The sequence below is a fragment of the Rhea americana genome, unplaced genomic scaffold (assembly GCF_003343005.1).
Source record: "Rhea americana isolate MKP2758 unplaced genomic scaffold, rheAme1 scaffold_3, whole genome shotgun sequence".
Lineage (NCBI taxonomy): Eukaryota > Metazoa > Chordata > Aves > Rheiformes > Rheidae > Rhea > Rhea americana.
In genome coordinates, this window is record NW_028186423.1 from 13,323,720 (window position 1) to 13,350,766 (window position 27,047).

Consider the following 27,047-nt stretch of genomic DNA (forward strand, 5'->3'; position numbering starts at 1 on the left):
ATCAGAAAAGGAATGCTAAATTCTGCCACAACAGGAGCAAAAATCCTAAAATGTTTGCGATACGRACTTTTTGTGCTTCACAATTTTCAAATCATGGTACAAATGAACCTTTTCCAGAAATGACTTTTCATGTTTACTGTTCAAACTGGGTCAAAAAGGCTATAATATGAAATCCTTGTTTCATCAGAGTTAATGGCAAAAATAACATTTTCTGTAGGTTTTAGTCTCTATCAGTTCAAACCAGTGATTCAGTGATAGGTTGTACTGCATTTTATTTTTCCRAGAATTTCTCACAAAAAGGTTAGTTAGGTCTATTGTGTCCAAGCCCTTAAATATTGCTTGTTGTAACTAAGCAACATGACTAACATTTTGAAAAAAATCACCTAACTAGCTTCCCAGCGAACTAGATTCGCAGAAAAATGTAGGCTTACAGTACGTACCTTGCAAGCACAGTGCTGCCAAGTGGCATCCCTCCGCGGCACCAGCGGGTGGGTGCACCCTACACGCTMAGGGGAGGATTTATGTGTGTGCATGCCTGTGTGTATGTGTGTGTGCAGAATTAGGTGCTCGTGAATGGGGAACATACAGCCCCAGCACATCAAGAGCTACCTGAGCTAGTCGGTAAGAAAAATAGGGAAAAGGCACCTTCCAAAGGATAGCAGTTTAATTCTGGGCCACATGAGGTATTTTCATTAAATTAGGATCCAGAGTAATGAACTAAAGAGGAGACCAGGCTTCATTCCTGTGCTATCTGCCAGTCTGCGTCACATTTTAATTGTTTTATTCAAGGTAGAAAAGATTCAACAGGAAAGACTGAGCATATTCGCTATTTCCAGGTAGCCCACTGTGTAAGAAATGGAAGGTGGCGAATGCAGCTGGAATCACCTAAYGCGGCTTCGTTACCCTCCGGCTGCATTTCAAGAAACAGGAATGACTTCTGAGACGCTTTTTGTAATTCACTTTTTGTAATAACCACTCCACGGTGATGCACGCAGACCAGAGAGAGGCTCTTGCCCCTGCAGGGTGAGCCGCTCCACAGGCCTCTTGGCCTTCCAGTTGGACAACGATACCTTTCTCCTTTGCACAACGATTTGAAGAAAGCAAATACATTCCCGTTCCTTTCCTGAAACGGCTTCATTAGTTTTCCTACAGCTCSGTGAAAGCTCCTGCTCTGACCACATTGCGCTACTTAGGGCTTAACAGCACGTCCATGAGACCCTATGTTGGAGAGTCCCAGGCTGGAAGCAAATATATCTTACTRCTCCTCCCATTTTTAGGCTGAGTGCAGGTCTCTGAGTTCCTAGCTCAAGTCTTCTTGAATATGTCTATTTTTTTAAAGTTCTGATTGCTTCTGGGTTTATTGCTGGCCTTGGGGTCAGATGACGCTGGCTGGCCGAAACCCACGCTGCTCAGGGGTAGATCCTTCTCTGGCAAAATGATCTTGCCTAAATCCATCCAAAATACCATCAGGGAGACTTAGGTGCTGTGGACAGTCGGGGTCTGGTACTTAGCAATGTAGCTTCAATCTTTTTAAATTAAGGGACGGAAGCTGCTAAAGTGCTTTGAAAATTGCACAACTTCCCTGAGCAGAGGRAAGGCTTTAAATAAAGCTTTACAGTTCTGATATTTTTGAACTATTTTGATTTTTGATCAAATCTTTTGATTTGATTCAAATAAGATGTATTGATTTTTCTAATGACRTGGGACATGATCACTAATATACACCTTTATAGAGGTTCTGAGGTTCAAATAGAGGTTCACATGTAGAGAAAAACTAGAAAAATGTAATAAAAGGACTAAAATATGATACCCATGGAATGCCCTAATTTCTCTACAAACTGAGCTAATTAACTCTAATTCCTTTTAATRAAAGAATTTTAATGAAATAAATATAGCAATAGTCAAGCTGTTGTGTTTTATTTTTCCTTTCCTTTAATGCTAGTAGCATCCTGTGCACCTTGATTTGCACAGGTGCAAGAAAAGAACCAAATCCTGTGGTTTTAAGGAGGAAATTTTTGAAATTGGAACTCTCCCTGATGTTGAAAATCACTTGTAGCAAAGGACAGACAACGGCTTCTCTGACCTGGTACCTGAAGATGTTATCCCACTGTGAAGCATCACATGAGCACTGTAATGTTACACCTTTGGAAAAATGGAGATGTTAATTCTCACTGTTTTTTTTCCCCCCTTTTTTCCTATAACTGTTAACCATCCCCTCCCTCCAAACTGCTTTTGCAGACGTAGCTTTCTCTTTATATTAAGATGACAGTTTCATCATGCCCTATAACACATAGTGCTATTACTCTATTGTGTAATGGCAACGGAGTATGGTCTGTAGTCCTCATTCAAAAATATTTGCTTTCGTTTAATGAGATGCATTTTTCTTATCCTTGGTCTTTCTTCTTACATACTTGGAAGTCTAAGAAATCATGCAGCATATGCTGAGCTGAAAACTAGGAGATATATAACGATTTAAGTGTCAGCTGCCTATTATTTACTATTCTTTTAGTCCAATCACTATATCAGAAGACTGTTGCTGTGCAAATTAAAAAAAATTTTTAAAAAAGCTCATATTTTTCATTACATCTTTGTTTCTACCAGTTATTTATTTTCAAAACAATATATCCTTTCCTGATTAAAATCAATACATATTTTATTACGCTTGTTACAGCTTAATTTTCTTGTTGCCAGTGGCAACTACAGAAGCAGCAAAATACAAACAAGCAGTGTATTMCTTCCTTCTTTTCTGGTTGTTGCTGTGAGATGGGTGAAGTATTTTGAGGATTTACTCAATGTCACCATTTTKCTCTGCTAAACTAGGAGATTATTGACTGGGTTCATGACAGCCTCGACGGACACCTCTTGGTCATCAGGGYGGATGGGCTTTACTATGTTTTAATTTATCATCACATGGGAACAAGGGGGGTTTATGGTTGACTACCTCACCTCTTTATCAACCCGGGGATCTCTTGCACTGTCAGCCACTAGCTATTGCTTAAGAATGTTTTTAAAAATCAAAATTCTGGAAAAGTCTTATTTTTCTGGCCCCAGATCTCTTATAATTAAAAACTATGTGAACAAGAGTAGTCAGAGGGTTAGCAAACATGGCATATAAGGAAGAATTGACCTAGCTGTGGTGGTATGATCTAGAAAGAGAAGACCAAAAGGAAAACGTCTTCAGATGGTAAAAAGTAGCTTCACAAATGGTAGAATCCATCTATTCTCTGTGTCCTGTATGCTTAAGATAAGAAGTAGTGGGTTTAGGTAATAACAGGGAAGAGTCAGGTCAGATTCAGGAAAACTTTCTAATGGTAAGGACAGTGAAGGTCTGGGTTAGGAAAGCTATAAAATTTCCATCCCTGGAGGTATTTGGTGAAATATTATGAAACAACTTGCTGGGACAGATATTGGCAGAGACAGAGCAAGGAAAAGGGTAGGATAGAGGAGCCAAGTTTGCCCACTAGTCTGAAATCTTCTGAGTAAGAGAGACAGGGGAGAATTTTATGCCTGCAATTAGGATTCAAGTAGTAGTTAACTTGCTATTCTTGATGCAGAGAAATGTTGTCAGTTCTAGTATCACCTTATGGACACCATTACATGGGTTTTTTTTGAAACTCATCCTTTGTTTTAAGGAGTCACACATAAAAAAGTCAYATATAAGAGTCAGAATTAATATTTTGGCTGGGCTACAGCTGAACTGTCTACATCATCCTAGTACTTTGTATAAGGGATGCTTTCTGGGTCATTATACACTTTGATATTTGCTTTTTCTTTTGATCTGTTCTCCCCAGAACTATTATAATTCATATAGTGATTTAGCTTCAGCGTCACAGTGCAACCCTATAGTTCAGAAGAGGGAACTGTAGGAATGATGTTTTACAAAGCTGAAAATTCATGAATATTCACACACACACAAAAAAGAGGAAATTCTAGCTGTTGCACTTGCTGTTTTCCTGTTTTAGATCCTTAGGGTACAATCTAACGTGCATGCAGTAAGGAAAGTCTACTTTTCCCCTTAATCTACTTTTAAAAAATTTAGACACAAATTGAACCCTAGATATGAGCAGACCAATAATGTTTATTCTGATACAGAAAAGTCAATGCCTGAAGCAGTTACAGATAACAGAAGAGCTTTGGAAACATGACTAAATTACCTAAAAATTACATGCTTTGAAAAAGACTGAAGATACTGAAGATATTGAGTTCTGATTCTACTGAAACTGCTTGAAATATGTCATGATTTTTCTGTAGGCTACAAAGAAGTCTTAGGTTTCAGTTACTCTGTAGATAAAAGCTACCCTTCCATATATAAATAATCAAATGTTTTAAGAAAGTCAGACTGTTTCATAGTATTTTGGTGGTCTCTCGGCACACTCTCACATCTCCCAAGTGCAGACTGATTTTGCTTCTTTTCTCTACCTTTCCCCCCATACTATGATGCTTTATCTGTTGATTGAATACGAGCTTATGTTGTTTGATGATTAATCACTTGTAGTCAAGGATACCAATAACGTAATGGAGATGGATGAGTTAAATTTAACAGATGTGTAACAGAGACACACACAGCATAAGCACTCCTTGTTACGTGCTTCTCAGTGCCACTCATTTCACAGTGTGCTCCACAGCTATTGGCAAGAAAATACGTCATGTGCCAAAGAATGAGTAATAGAGATTTGTGTGAATTATAAATGCCATTGAATGTCTAATTATAGCTCATGAAAGACTAAACAATAGGGTAAAAAAAAAAAAACAGAAACATTCTCTCAAACCAAAGATGGATTAATGAGTATGGACAGAACTAACAATGAAGTAAATATTAATATTCACTGAAATTCCTGTGTGGCTGAGAACACGTGGATAAAGGACTGCCCTAGATCTCTGGGAAGGAGGGTCTGGTCATGACGTAATGCAAGATGAAATGAACTCCAGTTGCGCAAAAGGGATCCCAGCATTTTACGTTTAAAATTGTGTAGTTAAGCTAGGTTGGAAGCAGGAAAGGAGCAGCTTTTGCCTAACTAAAAAAAATCTGAAATGTACTTCCAAGACACAAAATAAGGCAGCAGATGGAGTTGCTAGGAGACAGAAGGCAAAGAACAAGAAGAGTTTGAATGTGCTCTAGTGTCTCTACACTGTAGGAAAGTGGGTATGAAGCAAGCCAGAGCTACAGATCTCACCATCATTACAAGTGATGAAATTTAGTCTTTGTGCTAACCAGGGAAATGATAAATTGCAAGAATTTTAATAAGGGAATCTATGAGAAAGATATTAGGGGATAATTAGTGCTAGTCAGTGGGTGCTCTTTGTAACTGTCAACTCATTGGATAATTCAGGTGGGAAGGGGCCTTGGGAGGTTTCTAATCTAACCTGCTCAAAGCAGGGGTAGCCCTGCGTCAGACCAGGTGGCTCGGGGCTTTATCCAGTTGTGTCTTGAAAACCTCCAAGGAGAGAGATGGCACAGTCTCTCTGGTAACATCTCCAYAGCTTGGCCTGCCTTGTGGTGAGAAAGGGCCTTCCTCACACGCAGCCTGAGTCTCGGCATTTCAAATAATGCTCATTATTTCTTGTCCCCCCTCCATGCATTGCTGTGACTAGCCTGGCTCTGTCTCCTTGCTGACCCCCCCACCATAGCTACTGGGGGCAGCTGTGAGGTTCCCCCACGGCCATCCCTTCTCCAGGCTGAACCAGCCCTGGTCCCTYAGCCTCTCCTCACAGGGCAAGTTCTCCAGCTCTCACCATCCTGGTAGCTCTCCCCTGAACTCACTCCAGTTTATTGATGTCTTTGCTGTATTGGGGGCTTCAAAACTGGATGCAGTWGTATAGATGTGGTCTAAAGAGTGTCTTCCACCACGTCCCTCAGTCTGCTGGCTGYGCTCCCGTTCCTACAGCCCCAAGCGCCGTTGTGCAGCTTTGCTGCTACGGCACACTGCTGGCTCACTTGTCGCTCCTACGTATAACAGCATGTCGGGTTTTGAGCCCCCAGCACCTTTACCTATTATTATAGTTGGCTAAATGATATAAGACAAAGAAAATGGTGCAAGGATGCAAAGTCTAGCAGGAGGAAATATGAAATGACAGTAAAGCCTGGTTGGGAAACTCTCTTGGGAAGCATAAAATGATTGAAAACACAATTTTCAGTAAACTTCCATAGACTATAGAAGACTTGGAGGAAGAAAGATTTAGTAACACATTTCTAGATCAATTCTAAAGGCATCTCTTACACTGATTAATATTCTAGGAGGAGAATCTCATGTAATTTGGCCACCACTGGGTCAAATTACATCATCATGGATGGGCTTCCTAAAATAAATAGAAAACAATCATAGAATTTAGATACTAAAGTATCCATTGAAAGGTGTAGCTCTTACTCTGCTTCTTTATGACAGTGCTACTGAGTGAAAAGAGCTGAAAAGTTTGCATTCAGTTAGAGAAAAATACTTATATTTAATAATACAATAAAAGAGTTTACAGGCTGCAATATTAGAAAGCCATCAAATTTCAAGACTGATACAGCTGGAGAACTAAGAAAGTTGGTGAATGATAGGTAAATCAGAGACTTAATCAGTTCTGYGAGCAGAGAAGAGAGTCAATAAAAAGAAAGAAAACCCCACAGGCRGTTTTTCTGAAAGAGAACACAAGACATTCATTTTTAAAAAAAATTTTCATTAAATCTGAGATTTGAGACTATAATTTAGGATTATAAAAGATTATAGACAGCTGTTCAGAGTTTTGAGGGAGAAGTAAGGACAAACTCAAAACCTCTAAATAAACCCCAAATTCAATTCTATTAAATTCTTGTTAAAAAAACAAGAAGGGATTATAATCTTAAAATCCAGAAGAGAAAGCTGGTTCTTTAATAAAATCAGAAACTATTATTTTTAATAAGAAATAAAGATGTAAATCATTTTGAAAATAAAGGAATTCCAATCAATCATTTTTTAACCTACATTACTAATGGAAGTAGTATACAGGAAAAAAAATTATACAGCTAAAAGGAAGCAAAAGTAAAGCACAGCCTGAGTTTATGTTACGCTAATGGTTCAAGAAATCTATCAGACTAATTATTTTGCTATTACTTTAAATATTCGTGTTGAATAGGACTGGCTATATGTGCTGTCACATAGGTTGAAAAATATCACATAAAACTACAAAGATTACTTTTTTTGCAATGTTCTGGATTTAGGAGGTATCTGTAGAATTCAGTGTTATCATCTAACTGTAGCTAGATGTCTTTCTAGATCTAGAAACAAACACTTGAACAGTAGGTTTGTGTTCTTGTCAGGTACAGTGTTGCAGCTTCACAGAGTTGAAATGAAGAAGAGCAAGATGAATATAGAAATAAGAGTAGACAGAAATAACAAAACTACTTTCAAATCCTGGAAAATGGAGGTAATATCACATTTTGAGAAACCCACAAAATTCACAGAGAATGGAAACAGCTAAAAATCTGCAGCTGAGGGGAGGAGTTTGCAGTTATCAAACAAGGAATAGGCTGTGCAATACAGGAATCTGTACACTGACTGCATCAAGGCCTGGGGCAATGCTGGTTAACCAAACCTGATCAAAAGCATTACGCACACGGCATTTCGGTGTCAAAACRAAAAGGACAAAATTAGTATCTTGCTGATATCATCCTCAAACTATCGCGTAAGAGTCAGGAGGAAATAAGCTTCAGTTCTTGGCATGGCCAGACTTCTCTCAGTTGGATGCACCAGGCACCATCAGGGATGGATTCCTGCTCCTCAAGCCAGCGAACTGCATCCTGCGACTCGCACCTCTGCCCCCAGTAGCCCGGCCTCATCCTTCATGCATAGCACTTGCGATTATCGCTAGCCCAGCAGCCATCCCTTTGCATCCACTCACAGGTGTCTCTAAAGCTGGCGTATTTGTGCATGATGCCAAAGGTACRTTTGCATAAGGAGTTATGCAGTATGACAGCTCACAGCCTGGCAGGACGGTGTTCGCAGGCTGGGCCAGGTGGAGGTGGCGAGAGTTGGCTTGTTTCCACCCGTAATGTCTACTGGAACAGATCCTGAGATGATCTCAGCCCTGAATCAGGTCCAGGTTTTAGCTGGGTGGACACCAACTTGTTCCACCCCAGGAACCTCCAGCATGTGCACGCAGTGAAGAGGAGCAGGTCRAGCTGACAGTTCAGATGTGCCCGAAATTCGTGTTTACCAGGTGTTTTAACACACTCCTAATCACCTGGAAAGCCTTCAAGATGGAAATACACTCATTTAGTCTAACAAAGCAAGAAATCACAGTCTTTATTGCGATACTGGATGCTACCTTTCTGCTAATTTTCAAGTATCCTGATACAAAGGAGCATAAATATTTACAATGGTTTCCCATGGGCTTATGGAATGTAAATATACAAACACCAAACTTGTAGAGAAATCTTTTAAAAAGATTCAGGGTCAGCATGCATGTCTATTTAATATCAAAATAAAAATAAATAGCTATTATTATTCCTCATCTTGTTGTCCAGTGGCATTATATCTGTTGCTTAAAAAGCAGGATTTCCATGATGTGTTTAAGTTAGATAAGGAAAAAAACCCCACTCTGCATAGTAAGGGCACTTAGTAGTGTTGGCATTCATTGAGACTGGGACAAGCCTGCCAAGTGCTCACCAGAGCATTCATTGAGTGAGATGTGAGGAGCAGAATAAGGCTYTTCACGTTCTTTGCACCTCAGACGGATGAAAGCTGGGAGGGAGCAGAGAGTGGAGGATGGAGTAAAAACATCCTTCTGTGCCCTGGGGTTCAAGAGCTCCTTCTTGCCTTTGCAACTGTGCATAATCTCCACGTAGTCCGCTGAGCTGTACTAGATTTTATGCTGCTTTCCAAAGAGTAATATTGGTCCTGCATGAAGAAGTGACTAAAGCAAACCTGACTATTAGATCAGGAAATGTAATATAGATGCTGGACACCACTAGATCAAATACATTACCTGATTTTGCACAACAAATGGCCTATGACTTCTTTTGTACCTTGCTTCTTTTTGAAAAGTCTTCCTTTTTCTCTGCAGAATACTGCCATGAATTTTAAAAAAGGCACTACAAGTGCTTCGTGTCACTGTGGTCTCATTCATATTGCCACATGTATCAGCAGCCTTACTAATTCACATGATTACAGTTCTGAAATTCTCACTAGCGCCATTATGGGATGTCCGATAATTTATTTAGGTTTCTTTTTCATTTTAAACGAATTTAAATGACATCGAGGAATGTCATTTAGATTGCAGGCTTGGGGCATCTGATTGGTCAGAGTTCACACCTTTGAACAACTCATTACAATTAATTTTTATAAAATGAAGTCTTGCAGATTATCTTTTTAATTTTCCCAAACTTGGGTGAAAATGTAGCTCTCTGTTAATATGGTAATAACTTTTGGACTCTTCAATTAAAAAATGGTATATTTTATCATTATTTTTGGAGTTGGCAGTAATATATCAAGAACATCATGATAATTCTTACAACAGAAAAGAAAATTGAGAAAGCGTTATCAAAGAAAGTCCTCTTCCTACCCACATGAATTTAAAGAACAATGAAAAATGAGGTAAGTTAGCGGCATTTTTATAACCTTGCTTGCAGTCATTCACATTTTAATCTCATATATAACTCAGTGACTATTCGTTCTTACTTCACCCTTAATCTTTCAGTTTAAGAATATAAGAATRATAAAGAAATTCATCCATTTTAAAAGTCACATAGTAGCTTCCATGCAAAAAAATGGGTCCCTGACTTACATCTGAGTGTATATGTAAATTTTTGTATTTTAAATAAGAAACAAAAAAATACAGTCCTTCCAATAGGCTGAAATCTTTGTTTATGAACTGTGGACAGAAAATTCTGCAGCTGGAGTGACACAATCCAGTGAAGAACTAGATCTGACCAAAAAGTAAGGTTCACATTCATTCCACTTTAGTCTCCTAAGAGTGTCTAAATTAGGCAGTGGTGAGAGATAAGTTAGCATGCTCTGTGGTTCCCCCATCCCTGATTGCCCTGATAGAAGAAACCTGCTGGAGCACATGGTGGTTCCCCTCTGGCTTCTGCACCACTATCTCCTTCATCTGAAAACCGAGGCAGACAGCKGTGTGTCGCTGGGTCTGTTGCTTCTCCTTGAGCTAGGGTGTGTGCAGCTGGGCATGCAGTGAAGCCTGGGAAGTGTAATATATTCCTAGGGGCATCTCCAGGTAGTATTTCAGATCTGAGACACTCCTTAGAGCTGAGTCTCTTAACAGACTACACAAAGACCTCTAGGCACATCAGTTAAATGCCCAGAGAGAGGTAGTCCRTGAATCCAGGTCTTAGACACCCAAATATGAGGACAACAGAACACCTGAATTTCAGGCCCACTGCTGGATTTTAATGTTTTGTTCATAGCTGATCTAAACAGTGAAAAGTTTATGTATGGGATCCAGAAGAGTCAGCAGTCTGAGCAGGGAGGGGTCTGCCAGACAGCAGAAGCACTGCTGGCCTAGAACAAGTCTGAAATTCTCCCTCGTGGGGTATGTGCTCTGTCAGGATTAAGTACCTCTACCTRCTTGTGATCCACCACTACGATTACCTCCAGAAGACAAGAGGCTTGTAGCCTTTCCTTCAAAGTGGACACACTCCTTCATTTTAATGAATGAAATCATAAGATGGAGGTGTTCCCCTTGCTTTCCGTCATTTCAGCGTGTGCCCAAGYGCTGGAAAACTGAGATGCAGATCTGTCCTCTGCTTTAAGTCTGAGGGAGTCAGAGATCAAACCCACCTTCTTCGCCTCCCAGATAGATCCTCTCACTAGCAGGCTACTCTGGCTTCGGATGCTTCTCCYCTCTGCTTTGGGAGCTATGGCGATGTGCAGTGTTGCCAGTCTTTCACTTCTCTGTGCGACTTGGAGCCCGATGAGTAAGTTATCTTCTCAGAGACAGGAGCCTCCATCAGGTTGAAGAGGGAGCTGGATCTATGTACCAGTTCCTGGTGAGTGACCTAATTTTCAGATAAATTGCACAGGGTGGGTAGCTCCATCTTCATCTCTGCTCCTGAAAGAGACATTAGAAAAACTTAAGGGCTGCAATTGCYATTTTTGTGGAATCTCATTTTATTGTAGTTAGTCTTATTCTCAGCTCAAGTACAGGATCAGGACCTTTGGGGAAGTTAGGCAAAGGAAAAAGCTGATGTGACACTTGAGATAGGTAAGGAAGGTAAAGCAATAAAGGACTTCAAAATGAAACAAGAAGGTGACAGGCAAGTCTAGATGCTATGCAGTCTGCACTCATTGCGCACCATGGCTTCTTGTAATATGAAATCACAAGTTGATTCAGACGTGTCAGGATTAGATTTGCTTTGAGGAGCAATGGGAGGCCTTCCCTGCAGAGCTGAGTTCAGAAGCAGGACCATCAGCAAGATAGCAGGTGCTGTGTCCAGTTGACCTGGAAATTCAGGACATAGATTTTCTCTTTTCTGACCATACTAAGTCCACGTTCAAGATATGTCCATCAGGACTGACTATCTCTTGTTACTCCTTCTGGAAACAGAAGTTGCTTAGGCGCACCTACATCCCCCAAGTATATCTATTCTTTCTGCTCCAAAACGTCGCTGGAGTTGTTATACAGGTGTGGCATTTTAATCAAGACGCTGTGCRGAGATAGCGGGGGAAGCAATTTCATCCTGCAGTATGAAATGCTCTAAGATCTTTTATCTTTCCTGAGAATCTAGTGTGTAATTTATTAGAGCAAACGCCATTGCAGAACAGGTTGGTACAAGAAATGAAGAAACTTCRGTGAAAGGGGATATAGGATGAAATCAACATTCAATTTAGCTCACTTCATTTAAAAGGAAAATACCTTCATCATTTTTGGCTCAAGGACATGCAATTTTTTTTTCTGTTTGTCTGGGGGTTGAATTAACACTTAATTGAAATAGCTGTTAATATGCTTTAGTCATTCAATGCCTACCAAAATGAAATTTATCTTCTTCTAATAAAATGAGAGAAGCATTTGAAACCTAGCATTTAATCTATCTTAATGAATTCCTAAAGAAATGGGCAGAATCTATCCCACTCTTCTGCCTTAGTTGTGGTAAGAATGGCTAGAGGGAAGGAATTTAAAATTAATGAGCCTAAATATGTTTTTCTTAATTTACAGGTGCAATTGAAATAATCCTTATTTGTTTTAAAATATTTTTCAAAAGGAAATGCCAAAAGGTGTAATGAAATAAAACTACCACCCTCTTCTCGGAGAAAAAACAATTATTAAAATTTGGCAGTCTCACTTTCATTTGTCTTTTTACAGTAGCCTCAGAGGTGGTGATTTTTTCCAGAAAATTCCAATAATTAAAGAGGGTTTATTTTAGCCACTTAATTTGCTGCTTAACTTTGTCTACACATTGTAAAACAATTTTTATAGAATTTTAAAGTCATCCTCAGCTTTATAAACACTAGTCTCAGTATTCTTTCTGAGTAAAGAAAATATGTAGTAATAATGAAGTGTTTTATATCTATATATAACGAAAAAAATATATAGGACTAATTTGCACATTTTAAAAATCACATCAGTTTGCCTTCTTATTTTTGTCTAAGTGCTGTAGTAGATACAAATTTTCTCCTTACTATTGTGCTTGATTAGCCCTTAATACATCAACAGTTTGTCTAGCAAGTTGGCAGTTTTGGGGGAGCTCACTTTGTGATTTGAATTTACAAMAAAAGCCCATGACTTGGCAAGCCTAGCCTGGCTTGCTGTAATATGTCTCCTGAAGCTGTGGAAATAGTTCACCATAAAAATAAAGCAATAATAAWAAAAAAAAATCTCGAGTCTTGAAAATCTTGAACACATCTGCAATTATTGTGGGATAGAAGAATCCTTAGACTTTAAATGCACAAAAYGTGCTGGGGGCCTCTGCTTCCCGTCTCCTCTGCTACGGCCAGAACAGCCCATCCACTTACTCTACCTTCTTTTCTCCCTACTTAAATTAACACTGGCCTTTACTACCCACAGGATATAAACTGAGTTTTCACCTATCTAAACATGCCAGGATCTTTCATCCCATTCTTGGCTGTAAACGTAACGGACTTTACCTCCACAAAACGTGACTCAACCCTGCCCCTAAAACACAAGGGCTACCTCTAATTCAGTAAGCTCAGCGTGGCCAGGGTCCATACTCTGCTCCTCTGGCCAGCTGGCATGGGCCAGGGACCATGGCCTCATCTTATTCATAATACTGAAGTCTCACAGACAAGTTTGCTACAGTTAAGCTACCTATTGGGAAAAAGTCCCTTGCCCTTCCTAACTCTAGACCTGGGCTGAGGATTTGTTTAGGAACTTGCTGGATGGTCTGGGCAAGGCCATGCCTTTAGCCTCTTCAGAGTTTTAACAGCAGAGATGGCAAAGGGCGGTGCCAGGCTCTGTGTTTCAGTTTACCAAAGTAGACATAAAACCCAGTGGGGTTTTTTGTTGTTGYTGTTGGGTTTTATTTTTTTTCCCAAGTGTTTCATGATCTTCTGGATCTGTGACCTCTCCTCTTGTGGAGCTGGTGGAGGTATCTCCAGGTGGGATTCTTCCTCTGTCCCTCCAGCTTAAGGAAATAGTTTTTAGYAGTCCATGGCAAGGGAAACTATATTGCAAGTAGGTTTATTTTCAGAAGATTGATTTCCACTAATGCTTATYGGTAAAATCTTATCTGTTTACAGGTAAGAGGTACTATTTCTTGTATTTCAAAAAAAGCAGGTTGTTCTTTGCAGTGCCATGCAAAGAGCCGAGGTAGCAATGGATCTCAGCCCCACACAAACGTGACTCTCCTTTGCAATTTAGTCCTGTAAACTGACAGCCACAAACTCAAAATCACAAAGCTGAGGTTTAAAAAAATCTTTTTTTCTGAATTAAGGCATAATTTGCATAACAGCAAGCTTCCAAGATTTCTATTTCTAATTCTGTCATGGCTTTTATTCTTAAGTGTTTGTCACACAGTAAGAAGGGCAGAGTCACACTCTTGCATCTTGTGATGAGGTATGTTAGTCGGCTGTGTCCTAATGTGGGAAAAGAAAGCAAGGTGTTTCTAGTTCACCCTGAAAACTTCATTTTGTGAAAATGAACTGTAGTTCATTTAAGTCATTATAAGCTTTTCAGATTTAAGGCAATTGTTTTAAGGCATCCAGAAATGCTGTTCTGGAAGTGTTTGTCTCTCAGTGTTATTCTTTTTTATTGGAACAATTTTTAGTTTTATCTGCTACCATTTTCTTTATTTTCTTTAATGTTGTTTTTATGCTGCATTGAGACTTGGCAATGTTGTCTATTGGAATCTAACACTGACATGTCAGGTCAAAAGGGAAAAAGCCTTTCCCTGTGGTTATACGCACGGAGCRATCTGTCCTTTCATTGACCTTACCCACCATTCCCGAGACAGAACTGTTATTTCAGCTTGCATCACTGCAGATATTRCCAGTCATAAAATTATGCAGCTTTTTATAAGTTTTATGTTCAATAGTGGAAGAAAAACACCGATGAGCCTTGTCATAAAACATTGTCAATGTTTTAATTTTCCAGAACCAAGCTTCCTTCTTTTCCTTCTGTCTGTCCATCCTTCCATTCATACTGATTTTTTCCAGGAGATGGGCAGAGAGGGAGAAGGGTATAGCATACTCAGTAAGGCACAGACCTGGGAACCAGATTTGGCAGTGAGTGCCTATACAACTGGTTCAAGTAAACTCCTCTCATGTCTTCTGTTTCTAAAACAGAGACTAATAATTTTACCTATATCTATAAACTCTTAACTTTAACAGTCACTTTATAAAAACTGCTGTAATTATCTCTGGTAACACTCTTCCAAATAGTGTTTATAAGCTCTTAGAGAATGAGAGAGTAGGATTAATTCATTCTTTGATTTATTTTGAGTTTTAGCCTTTTGAATGACAGAAATGCAATGCTCAGTACCTTAGAGAGAGATGGACGCATCTGCAAATCTGTTAGATTTAAGTAACAGAGTACTGCTTGCACAAGCTGTAATTTAAAGGTTGAAAAAACTTGCTTCATCCCTGAAATATAAAACCACTGATGCTCAGTTTTCCAGCACTGCATTTTACAAARCTCTGGGCCAACTCTTAAGTAAATCCTTATACAGTTCTGCTTACTCATTTCAAAGGGAAATCATCTAATTCAATTTATCCCATTTATTTCAGTAGGAGTTGTTCTGAATATAGTCAAATTAAAAACTGAGGATGTATCTTTCCTGTTCTTTTTGATTACAGAAATGGCAGTGGAAAATTAATATTTTTCAATATGAATTAATTTCCCTTGTATGTATGTCATTGTTCAAACACTTTGCTCTACACATTGCTTTATTACTGTAGTTGCTGACTGTAATAGTCACTGTGTTTGTAACAGGACAGAGGGTCCTACTTTAGGACCCTAGAACTCTAGAACTATTGTGGGTTTTTTTCTTCTTTCTGAATTTTCCTTTAAATCCTRTTAGAGATAGGAGCCCAACCACAAAATGTGAGTTCTTGAGAGAGGATCTGGATCTGGCTACACTTGGASTTCAGACTCTTAGGTAGGCTAAATAAGCTTGCCATAACGATTTCATTTTACTATATGATTATTGTTATTGTATATTGATTACTGTTCATGTTACAAAAATATGTGTATACCAAGCAAACTCACATGTGAGTTTTAGCAAAGTGCCATATGCTTGGAATGAGCAGGTATAGCTCAGGAAATATCTCTGTATATGTATTACCTTAGGTYCTAGGAGCAAAACATTAACATGGCAATGGCCCAGACTGATTAGTCCGACCCCTGACRAAGGGCTAATGCTACAATGACACTCCTAAATAGCTTTTCATCAAGCTGAAATATCTTTACATAGTGATGCAATTCAGATACACACATATTTAGCCACACCTGGGCAGATAGAAACTAATTTCTCATCTCATAAAGTGCATTTACACCATGATGCTGGTGTTGCCCTGTGTTTGCCCCTGGTTCCTGAGCCCCATGTTGCAGACACGTTAGTTCAGCCACAGGCTCGATCTGGAGCAAATGCAGCATTTCCTTTGGTGGAGTGGGGGAGTACATCTGGGGTCGTGCTCATGTCTGTCACCGCCGTACCAAAAACATAGGCCAGACTAAACCCTTGGACCTGGGAGTCAGAGGCCTGTCTTCTGTGGGGGTAAGAGAGGCAGATAYACTATGTCCACCCAAGTTTACAAAAAGAGCTCTCCTTGGTTTAGAARGATCCCGGATCAAACACTGATTTCTTCATGATTCGGCCATTTTTACGTTCCTTCCACTACCTAAGGTAAACAACAAAATTTTCATTTARGCATCTAAGCAAGGTGAGTGGTTAGAAATGTCATGCAAACAAAATTCAGCGTTCATTTGGTAGCAAAAGCTAGGCCTCTGCCTGCTGAAATTTAGCTTGCAGATGAGTCTGCTTCTCCTTTGCTACGTTTTGAAGTCAGAAATCTGTGTTTGGCATTAGGCTGTTGCCATGGATTGCAGGATTCAAGATAGGACAAGATGACATTAAAAGGTCACTTCAATCTCTAATGTCTGTGGTTCTGGGAATGACTAACGGCATTGCACTGCTACAAATGCAGTGCAGGACCAATATGCTGAACTATAACTGACTCTTACTTAAACACTGTCTCTGAGATCTGGAAGAAAGGATGATGAAACCGTATTARTAAGTTCTTTTTTTGAGTGAGGTAGCACAGCCATTGGATAGAATCATTTCATGTCTTGTACAAAACCAAAACCTAGTAAAATGRATGTATAAATACATGTTATTTCTGATATAAGTCTATGATCTTATTTAAACTATTATCCCTTGATAATACTTTACAGGGAGAAAGACTTTGACCAGCAGCCATCATCGGTTTTGTTTTATTAGACATRTTTGAGGATTATCATTAAGAAGTGGCTTTTGTCTGGTCATAGGAAATAAAGGACCATGTTTATGTTCAGAAGTATGTATTTGAATTATCTACTAACTGAAACTACAGAGTTTGTGCTTGGGTTGGGGCAGCTGGGTTTGATTGGCAGAACACCRTGCCTGAGTCGTTCTGTATCGTTAACACAGCYCTAATGGTTATGTCACAGACTCTTTGGGAGTTGCAAAGGAGATGGAGCACAGATTTCTACAACAGYRAAAASTGTTAAAACAAASAAAAATTGAGGTGGATTGAGAASTGRCTGAAAGGCAGRGCTCAGAGAGCTGTCATCAGTAGCACAGAGTCTARTTGGAGGCCTGTGGCTAGTGGCGTCYSCCAGGGCTCAGTACTGGGTCCCATCCTGTTCAACTKCTTCATCAATGACCTGGATGARGGGACAGAGTGCCTCCTCAGCAAGTTTGCRGATGAYACCRAGCTGGGAGGAGTGGCTGATACACCAGAGGGCTGTGCTGCCATTCAGAGAGACCTGGACAGGCTGGAGARYYGSRYRGAGAGGAACCTCCTGAGGTTCCACAAGGGCAAGTGCAGAGTCCTGCACCTAGGGAAAAAATAACCCCAGGTACAAGCTGGGGGCTGACCTTGTGGAGAGCAGCTGTGCAGAGAAGGACCTGGGAGTGCTGGTGGATAACAAGTTGACCATGAGCCAGCAATGTGCCCTTGTGGCCAAGAAGGCCAATGGTATGCTGGGGTGCATTGGGAAGAGTGTTGCCAGCAGGTGGAGGGGCAACCTCCTCAGCCCTGGTGAGACCTCATCTGGAGTACTGTGTCCAGTTCTGGGCTCCCCAGGACAAGAGAGACATGGAGCTACTGGAGAGAGTCCAGCATAGGGCTACAAAGATGATCCGAGGGCTGGAGCGCCCACCCTATGAGGAACGGCTGCGAGAGCTGGGCCTCTTCAGCCTGGGGAAGAGAAGACTGAGGGGGGATCTGATCAATGTGTATCACCCTACCTGAAGGGAGGGTGTCAAGGGGGACAGGGACAAACTCTTTTCAGTTGTCCCATGTGACAGGACAAGAGGCAATGGGCAGAAATTGAAGCACAGGCAGTTCCGCCTGACCGTGAGGGGGAATTTCTTCCCTGTGAGAGTGACGGAGCACTGGCCCAGGTTGCCCAGAGAGGTTGTGGAGTCTCCTTCTCTGGAGATCTTCAAGGCCTGCCTGGATGCAACCCTGTCTACCATGCTCTAGGTGACCCTACTGAGCAGGGAGGTTGGACTAGATGATCTCCAGAGGTCCCTTCCAACCTTACTGATTCTATGATTCTATGTCAGTCTAGGAGGTRGTTGTGTAGAATTTCTGTGTAGCCCAGATAGGAACTTTTTCTTTATTTGGGCAATTTCACCGGGAAGCAAATTTTATAAAAGCCTTCCTCACCCTCTCTTTTAGAAAATCATACCTTCAACTTAAAGAGTGAATGCATTCTGTAGTCTGTGTTTCTATTAAATTGGCTATTTTAACACTCAACTGTACCCATTTTCTAGTTGTGATTCTATTGCCACATATGTGTTGTTCTATATTTGCTTTTTGTTTAGGGGAATTCATTCCACATGTTACATTCTTGGGAACTGTTTGTAGATTTCCTTTGCCAATCAACATCTAGACCACGCTGCTGTTCACTGACACTGTGAAGTGGTGGCATCTCCACCTCTTTGCAGACAAGAGTCATGGTTTTGTGACAGATCGAAACAGGTCTTTGCTTTACTGCCGTCTACCAGTTAAGCCACTTAACAGTCACGGTTCCCACCTTGACTACAGATGGCAATCTCCTCTTGTTCCCAAGCACTGTTTCCCTGAAATGTAATAGGAAGATAAAGGAAAGGTCCAGAGAGTAGGAGCATTTAGATTATGATCTGGCTATTCCACTCTCCTCCTCCATGGTCAATAAAGACTGTGCTTTCAGCAACCAGCTCATCCCATAGAAATGTGCTTCATTTGGACAGTGCTACTTGTCAGTCCAACAGCAACCCAAAAACTCAAGTATCTTGCAGGTTTTTCCCTGTGCTGAAAAAAATCCAGTGCCAATCACAAAGCTGCTGTGCTTCACAGCCTGAGCTGACTGCAGTACTTTTGGCCATAGTTTGATAAATACCTTTGGCTATATCTACAAAGCTAAAAAGAGAGGACAAGGGACCAATTCCTGATCCCATGGTCAAGTATCACAGACTGGCTCATGTCCATACGGCCTGTGGCTTGTCCCTTCTCTGACAGATTTGTCAGGAGACAGCTAGCTGGCATGATCCAGAGCACAGCCACAGGATCACCAGAAGTTAAGCAAGGTGTGGGGGACCCTGTGCAGGCACCATAGTCCTATCTCCTTAGAGAGTCCTATCTCTTTAGCAATGTAGAGTGTCCTTCAAGGCTAGTTCATTTCTAACATGCTCTAGGTGACCCTGCTTGAGCAGAGAGGTTGGACTAGGTGATCTCCAGAAGTCCCTTCCAACTTTACCCATTCTGTGATTCTGTGATTCAGTGCTTGGTCTTAAGCTGATAATAAAATCAGTAATAAGGTAATAAAAAGTAAATAAAACCCCAAATCCAAACTGATAAAAAAAGCCCCTCCCCGAAATGGTAGCAGCATGCGCTGACGTGCACATGTTAGTCTAAAGCTGCTCTTTGAAAACCCTTTGACAACAAAGGCAGATTTTGCAGTATCGTAACAACTCTAATGGGACTGTCTTCCTGACAGCTGGGAAGAGAGTGGCATTGCCCTTATTTCCCCAGTTTTGATAACAGAGGGGACTCTCTCCACCTCCTCCGCAGTAAGCAAGTTGTTTGACATGGGCCCTGCCTCCTGAGAAGAAGGTTAGACATGCCATGCTTGTCTTGTCTATCCTGGCAGCTTTTTCTTCTTGATAAGCAATAAAATCCTGTGGTTTCTACAGAAGGATCATAAGATACCTGAGACTACTCTAATTTAAAATTAGAAAAATAATCAAAAATTAGTTCTCATTTTGTTTCTAAAGCTCCTATTATGTTTACATTCATTCATGGATAAAGATTTACCATCTGCAATTCCACTAAATAATATTTTCCTTTTCTATCTGAGGAAGTAATCTCATGGTAAGGGGGCTTGCCCAGCTAAGAATGGAAAATCAGCACAAAAAATCTGTATCTTTTCCTGACTAGTCCTTTGCATTAATCACAAATATCTCTCTATTCCTGATGAGTAAGATGTCATTCTCAGCGGCAGCTATATTTGACTGATATTTTGCCTACAAGAGAATAAACAAAGGAAGAGCAAATCCTTTCTATAATCTCACGTGCAGAGATAGTATTTTCTCCAATAAAAAGGAGCTTTCTTCTGAGGTTGCAYAACTACACCACTGGAGCATCTGTCTTGTGTTTTAGCACATGATACAGATGATCAAAGCAGCAGYTTTTGTGAGTTAAAAGCAATAGTAAAACAGGATTGCAGAAGATCCAGAGTTGCAGATAGTGCCACAAATCAAGGAGGAAACATAAGAGCCAAACTTTATAAAATGATTTTTCAGCATTTTATCAGTGAGCAAAATAGCATAACCATGTAGATCAAGTGATACAGTACTGAAATAATTTATTTGAGAGCCATTCTTCCCTTTCTTCATTCTCATTCAGATTGCTTGTAAAGCTTGCATATAGATATTTAAGCATGTAGACTTTTTTCAGTATCCATTCTTCAGTTCTGTAGATGATCAACCCAACAGTCCAAATAATGTTCTATTGTCCATGAGAGTGACTTCCAGCTTTTTTTAACTGATACTTTTCTTTGCTTGTTTCTATGCAACTTGAAATTCAATGTGCTTTATTAAATGCAAAAGTGAATAAGCTGAYGTACTCTTTCCAGAGTAATAATTTCTCAAAATGCAGCAGGTACTGTTAGTACTGTGTCTACTTTTATACAGAAATAACATTGGATCAAAAATAACATTTTCATAGCATTTCTATTATGATTAGTTCTGTCATATCATCAAAATATACAGAGAAAGAAAACATTTTTAATGCAGAACAAATTACTGAAATATATATTTTCAGGCACCTAGTTCTTTTTCAGGAACATGAGGTCTGAAGTATCATTTGTGTGTTCAATATCAGTAATCTTTACATGATTTATTAATGCCTTGCTAAAAAGCTGTGATGTAACTATCCACCCTTTGTTTTTTTCTATAAGGAGAAAAAAAAATCACAAGCACTGTCATCATCAGCTGGCTTGGGTCCAATAATTCCAAACAGCACTATGGAAATTAATTTAAAAGGCCAAGAACTGGGCGTTAACCTCTTTTGCATGTCAGCCGAACAGGCAACAAAATAAAGCCAATCAGTCAAACCCCAGCGGTTCTTTGCTCTGGAATAGTGGGAGGAGAGGGTGAGATCACCAATTCTGCAAAGCTGAAGCGGCCAGCTGACTTCTTTGTCTGCCAGCCGGCACGCTCTCCGCGAGCAAAACAAGCTAGGAAACATTTCTCCCTGCTAGCGTGTGAATAAGCAGCTTTTACACACAGCCTGGTCTGCAGCGTGACGCTGAGCAACATGCTGACAAGGCTCCTGAAGAGGCTTTATGCTTCCATATGTGTTATTTCTTCTTAAATCACGCCTGTRGAAAGAAGCAGGTTAGTTAATGAGGAGAGTGATGCATAACTTTAATTTCTATGGTTATGAGTCTGAGCAAGGCCCCTGAGCACACTGGAAGTAATTATGTGATATTCCCTTCTGCTTTAGCTACTGGGACCAGCTTTGTTCAYAACATCTGCTGTGTCACCCTTAAGCCTGGCACTTGCTCTTTTTGGCTTGCAATGGCTTAGGACGGGACCTTGCAATTCTGAAGAACTGACGCAGGCATTTAGTGCTGAGCTACCTTGCAAGAGTCCCACCTGCTCAAGCCAAACTTTCCATTTTTCTCTATGAAGGTATTAAAGGACCACATGTCCATATTTCATTGTAGGACCATCTGAGTTTGAGAGTTCTTTATTTAAAAACAAAAGCAATCTATGTCAATATATACAGATACACATGTACAATGCTTCCCTAAAATTTGAGTTGAGGCTTCTCTAGAGTCATAGAAAATACAGTGCAGTAGGTTAACACAAAACACTGTGAACTGAAAGCATTCTTAAGATATGTCACCCGCTTCTGTACAGCACATGTAGGAAGGCAAGATTTCATTTTTCACATGCAAAATAGGCTTAGATTTAAAACAATTAGTTATAAGCAGATCTGTGTTATCAATCAAAATCCAACTTGATTTTTAGAGTGTTGTTCTATAAAATGAAAAAAAGCCTGTGTCTGCTTGTAACTGAATGTGTTGTGATTTCCTCAGTGCTCTATATTTTGAGGAAACACTAGTAAGAATAGTTTAATAGTCCTCTTCATTCCAGCTTTGCAAGGAAAATACTTTTTAAGTGGCACCAGTTGGAAATTACAGCAAAAGGTTTGTTTTTTTTCTTTTTTAATATACTATAGTTATTATGAATTAAGATTAAAATGTTRCTTGATAGCTGCTAGCTTTTTTTAGTAGCAATTATTTTGAGTGCATGATAATACTTGTTAGTGACTGTGCGCGCTCTAAGCTTTCCACTCCTGGATGTATTCTTGAACTTCTGCCATTTTGCAAAGGGTGTTGAACCAAAGGTCTTGATGGGGTGATGGAGGACTGGTGTTATAAAATGAAAATGTCCTGAATCACTACCCAAGAATCACAGTCTGGTAGGCAGTGGACACTTTGTAAAATTACAGTCATAGTAGACTGACATTAAATAGATATCTCTAAGTGTGTTGTCTTAGTCAAATGCTGCTACTTATCTTACATATGAAGAAATGTTACTGAAGTATTCACTACAATTTTATGATCAGCTATGCTAAAAACTCTAAGGTATTTCTAGTTATGAATTATTTTGATAGAAAATTACTGTACTGACCTAATACATTAATATATAAGTGGTGTTTTCTGTGTTTTTCTAGAATGTGGATGCATGTATGCATCTCTGTATGCCGCACTCATAATAACTACTTCCAGTACCTTTTAGATATGAAATATGGTCCAGCCTCCAAAAGCTAAGCAAACAACACAGATAAACTATTTTTGGCTTTAGATAAGGCCTTTACTTCTAAAAGTATCCTAGAGGCAGCAGCACTGCATCTAAGATGCTTATGTTTTAATCAAGGGCTGTCAAACTTCTTGACAACTAAGGGAGAGGTTACTTTATAGCTGTTTACTCAAGGATCAGATGGCAAATAAATTTTACAGTGTGCAAGGATGATAGAAAATGATCTGAGGACCATTTCAAGATTCTTCTATGTCCTGCCAATTTGACCATCAAATTGAGTAATGAGAAAATTTTGTTATGCCCTGCATACAAATTCTGCAAATAACTGTATTACAGATAAAGCATTTCTGCAAAGATTCAGTTTTCTATTATCTGCAAGAAAGCAGAATCTATACATCACTGTCTGATAAATTATATTATCAGCATTGTCTGAAAAAATATTTTCTAATATAAACAAAAATCAGGGCAGTTCAATGGCCTCTATTCTATAAGATGTCAGACTAATGATCAAAGTGTTTCCTTTTGTGATTTTAATTTTTGATTCTATGATATTATAGGGACAAAAATTGTAGACTCATTAGTGAATGAGCAAGTGCTATAAATAACCATTCATGGTGAAATCTTGACTTCATGGAAATCAAGCTTCTTTTTTTCTTTAATTCCGTTATCTTCATTTCTCTTTAGATTTTCTTAAAAATACTCTGCAAAATGTGTTTATTTCTGTTTGCTCTGTTTACTGGAGAGAGTAGGTTTAGGCTTTGCCTGACAAAGCACATGACTATATGTCTTCTTCTGTTTAGCCTCAGCTTATTTCCATATGAGTAAGAAACTTGGAAACATAAGATTCTTGATGTTCTGCTCAACAACAGAACTCCAGTTTGTCTATTGAATACATTCCTCTGACATTTTACATATGAAATTCCAGTTTTATGTAAGCAATTAGTTGTGTAACGTGAGAGGATGCAGAATCCTGCTAGGTATCTGCTTATTATACTGTCTATTTACAGAAGAGATTTTTCAGTGCCAAGACTCTAGTAATGTGTGATATTAACCTGGGAAAGCAAATTGCTACCCTGCAATGTGCAACACAGAGAATGCAGCTGAATGACTGTTGCTTCAATGCAGCTATTCAGCTTCAAAAAAAAATTTAGGRTGTAAAAATCTCAGATTATTAGCTGGAATTTATCTTCATCAAAACAAACTTGAATACAAAGGCAGCCTTTTTGAGGGGACAATGGAAACAAGGTAGGGAAATTTGTGAAAGGGGGTTTCCTGGTAGACGACATTGGTTGGAGAAAAGAATGGGAGAAGAATGCAAAGAAGCTGCCAGAAGAGTAAGATGGAGAGGGAGAAACTAGGCTCCGTGGGAAGCCTCCTCCAAAGCACTGCAATGTCTTGGGATGACGTCATTATTCTGTTGAGACTGATGGGATTTTACTCCTGGCATTAGTACAGCCRGGTTTTTACTCTTGATGCCTATCACTCAGATGTGACCTCGCAGGCAAGGAAGTTACTGTGATTGAAAGTGCTAAAAAAAAAAAAAAGAAAGAAAGAAAGAAAGAAAAAAAGAAAAGCCTGGTGTCACATGCCTATTGGATTCAGCATGAAGGACAGCCTTTGTGTTTATTGCATTTAAAGCTCATCCAAATCAAATTTCTGCATCAGATTGTTTACAGAGCAAGAGGAAAGCTGGGCATGTCTGAATTTATCCCATATGTTGACTCATAGCTATCTCAATCAAAGCCAAAACTGCTCCTAGTAATACTTCCAGTCACCGACAGCAACTGCCAACCACCAAAAACAGGTAACAGCAGAGACAAACTTTCAGTCTACTTTAACCAGAAACTTGAGTCTTTGTGGAAGGAGATTTTAGCTATAGGAAACAGGAATTTGAGGCGCATTGGTGTCCTCTCTTCAGCAAAATTATAAGCAGTGAAAGTGCTCGCAACTGGAAAGCTCTCCCTAGCTACACTCCTCTGTGCCAAAACTGGTAAGTCCATGTTATAGCAATAAGCTTGTCTGAGGAACTTTGAAATGCTGTTTAATTTCAGGAAAAAAAAATGTATTTGACTTTCAATTTTTTCCATATAACCTCTGATGAATTTACAAGTAGTGTTTCCCCTTTCACGCCTGCCATATGTAATCTAGGCTCTGATTATCAAGAAAACTTTTCTCTTCTCGCCTCGGCATTAATACATTGCTTCTTTAAGCTGGCCTCAAGAAACTGTTCAGTCATGTAACTAGACTCAAAATTCCCATTGATACAAAATCCAGCTTGAACACAGTTAGCAGAGGTAGAATAGTAGGACAAACAGCAGACACGCCAGCATCTTCTGTCACTTTTTCAAGTGGAGGTGAGTTGAATATACACAGGAACCTCATTTCTGAAAGGCATCTAGACATTCTTCCTTTAACCATAAATATATTTTATTTAGGAGTTCATTACCTGAGAAGTGAAAGATGCCTGACATCTTTTTGTTGYATCACAGTGAGCTTTTCATGCTATTTAACATGTGCCGAAATAACTAACTCTGTCCAGATACTGTGTGTTCTGTTAGTTTATGTTAATTTTTAAAAAGCTTTGAGGAAATGCATAATATCCCACTGGCAGGATTAATTCAAGGGCATCTGCACCGACTTCCTCAAAACTCTTCCATAGCAGAAGTTTTAATTTTATAATTAGATTTATATCTTGCCCTAAGCTTCCTTGCAGCCATTACAAACAAACTTTCATTACAAATGGGAATGGTAGGTCTGAGGCACCTACTTCATTTTTGCTCTTTGAGTTTAGGTTAGCATTTGTTCCTGCAGAATTTAGAAAACATATTCAAAAGTACTTAATCTAACAYGTTGATTTGAAATACCCAGTAGACAGAGGGTTTTATTCACTTGAATTCGGAACAATAGGTTCAGTTATTCACCAAGCTTGAACAAGTTTGAAGTTCAGTTAAGATTTTTGACTTGCATTCCACCAGTATGAATGCTTAGACTGGTATCTGAGCCAATTGACTAAGTCACCTCAGGCAGTCGAAATCTGCAAACGGTTTGTAAAACTGATCTGCAATGCGAATTCTGCCTTCTGTATGCTGTTACTGTGTTAGGAGGTAGGCAAAGAGGCAGAACTTGGGTAAACTTGCAGAATGAAACAGAGATAGTTATTGTTGACTAACAGAGTATTCATTAAAAAATAAGTATAATTTGGAAGATGTGAAAATATTGCCGGAAACCTTTTGAGTTGTTACGTATTCATTCTGCATACAAACAGGACACAAATCACAAAATAACCAGCATGTCAAGAACCATAAATAAACTAGAAGGACTCCTTCATACATGCTATGTGCCCCTTACCAGCTTCTTAACCCAGGCCTTTCAAGCCCTTCAAACAGTATTGAAAGGGGTGAGGGGCTCATTAGGCCAATATCTTTTTAGGTCTTGTAAATCATAGATGTATTCTTTCAACAAGACAACAATCTTACACTAAGGCTGGTCATTTATTGGAAATAAGAGAACGCGCAAGCGTCCTGTCCATGCGTGCTAGGACTGGCACTGCTGTTGTGCAGCTCAGGTATGTTTTGCGGTTTCCAGTGAGCTGCACCATCATTCCTGGTTATTTCTATGGACTTTTGCATACAGTTGCATTCTGCAAATGGATTTTTCTAAGCCAAGTTTTCCACAAGCGACCAAATAGCTAAAAGATATAACCTAAGCTAAGTACCRTTTCACTTCTCTTTCTTGAGCTAAGGAATTTGGACATTGTAATAAGGAGGTTTCTAGAACTCTGTTACAGGAAGGGTTAAAATCAGGGTGTCTCCTTTCTAGCTGTGTTTTTCTTGTTACATAACCATGAAGTGAAAGCAAAGCATTAATTTCTGTTTTCAAAATTTCATTTGTTTATAATCTATGATAATCCAACAGAAATAGCCAAAATCAGCACAGTCTRGTTTACATTCAGTCTCAAGTTATAYGAAACTGCAAAAACAATAGAGGAAAAATTCTTACCTGTCCAATTCAGGAATTTCCACTGAAATACTTGAGCAATAATCAAATAGAAAAATATAGGAGCACTGCGAATACATGTATCCCCAAATTTCAAACAAAC

General features: G+C 39.5%; 1 protein-coding gene across 1 annotated transcript in view; it reads left to right on the forward strand.

The window, feature by feature from the left end:
- Positions 1 to 24,039: 24,039 nt before the first annotated feature.
- SCEL (sciellin) overlaps positions 24,040 to 27,047 on the forward strand; it is an 80,093-nt gene continuing 77,085 nt past the window's right edge. Inside the window, exon 1 of the mRNA XM_085309533.1 lies at positions 24,040 to 24,938. The gene's annotated coding sequence lies outside the window, so the exon portion shown is untranslated. The remainder of the gene's footprint in view (positions 24,939 to 27,047) is intronic.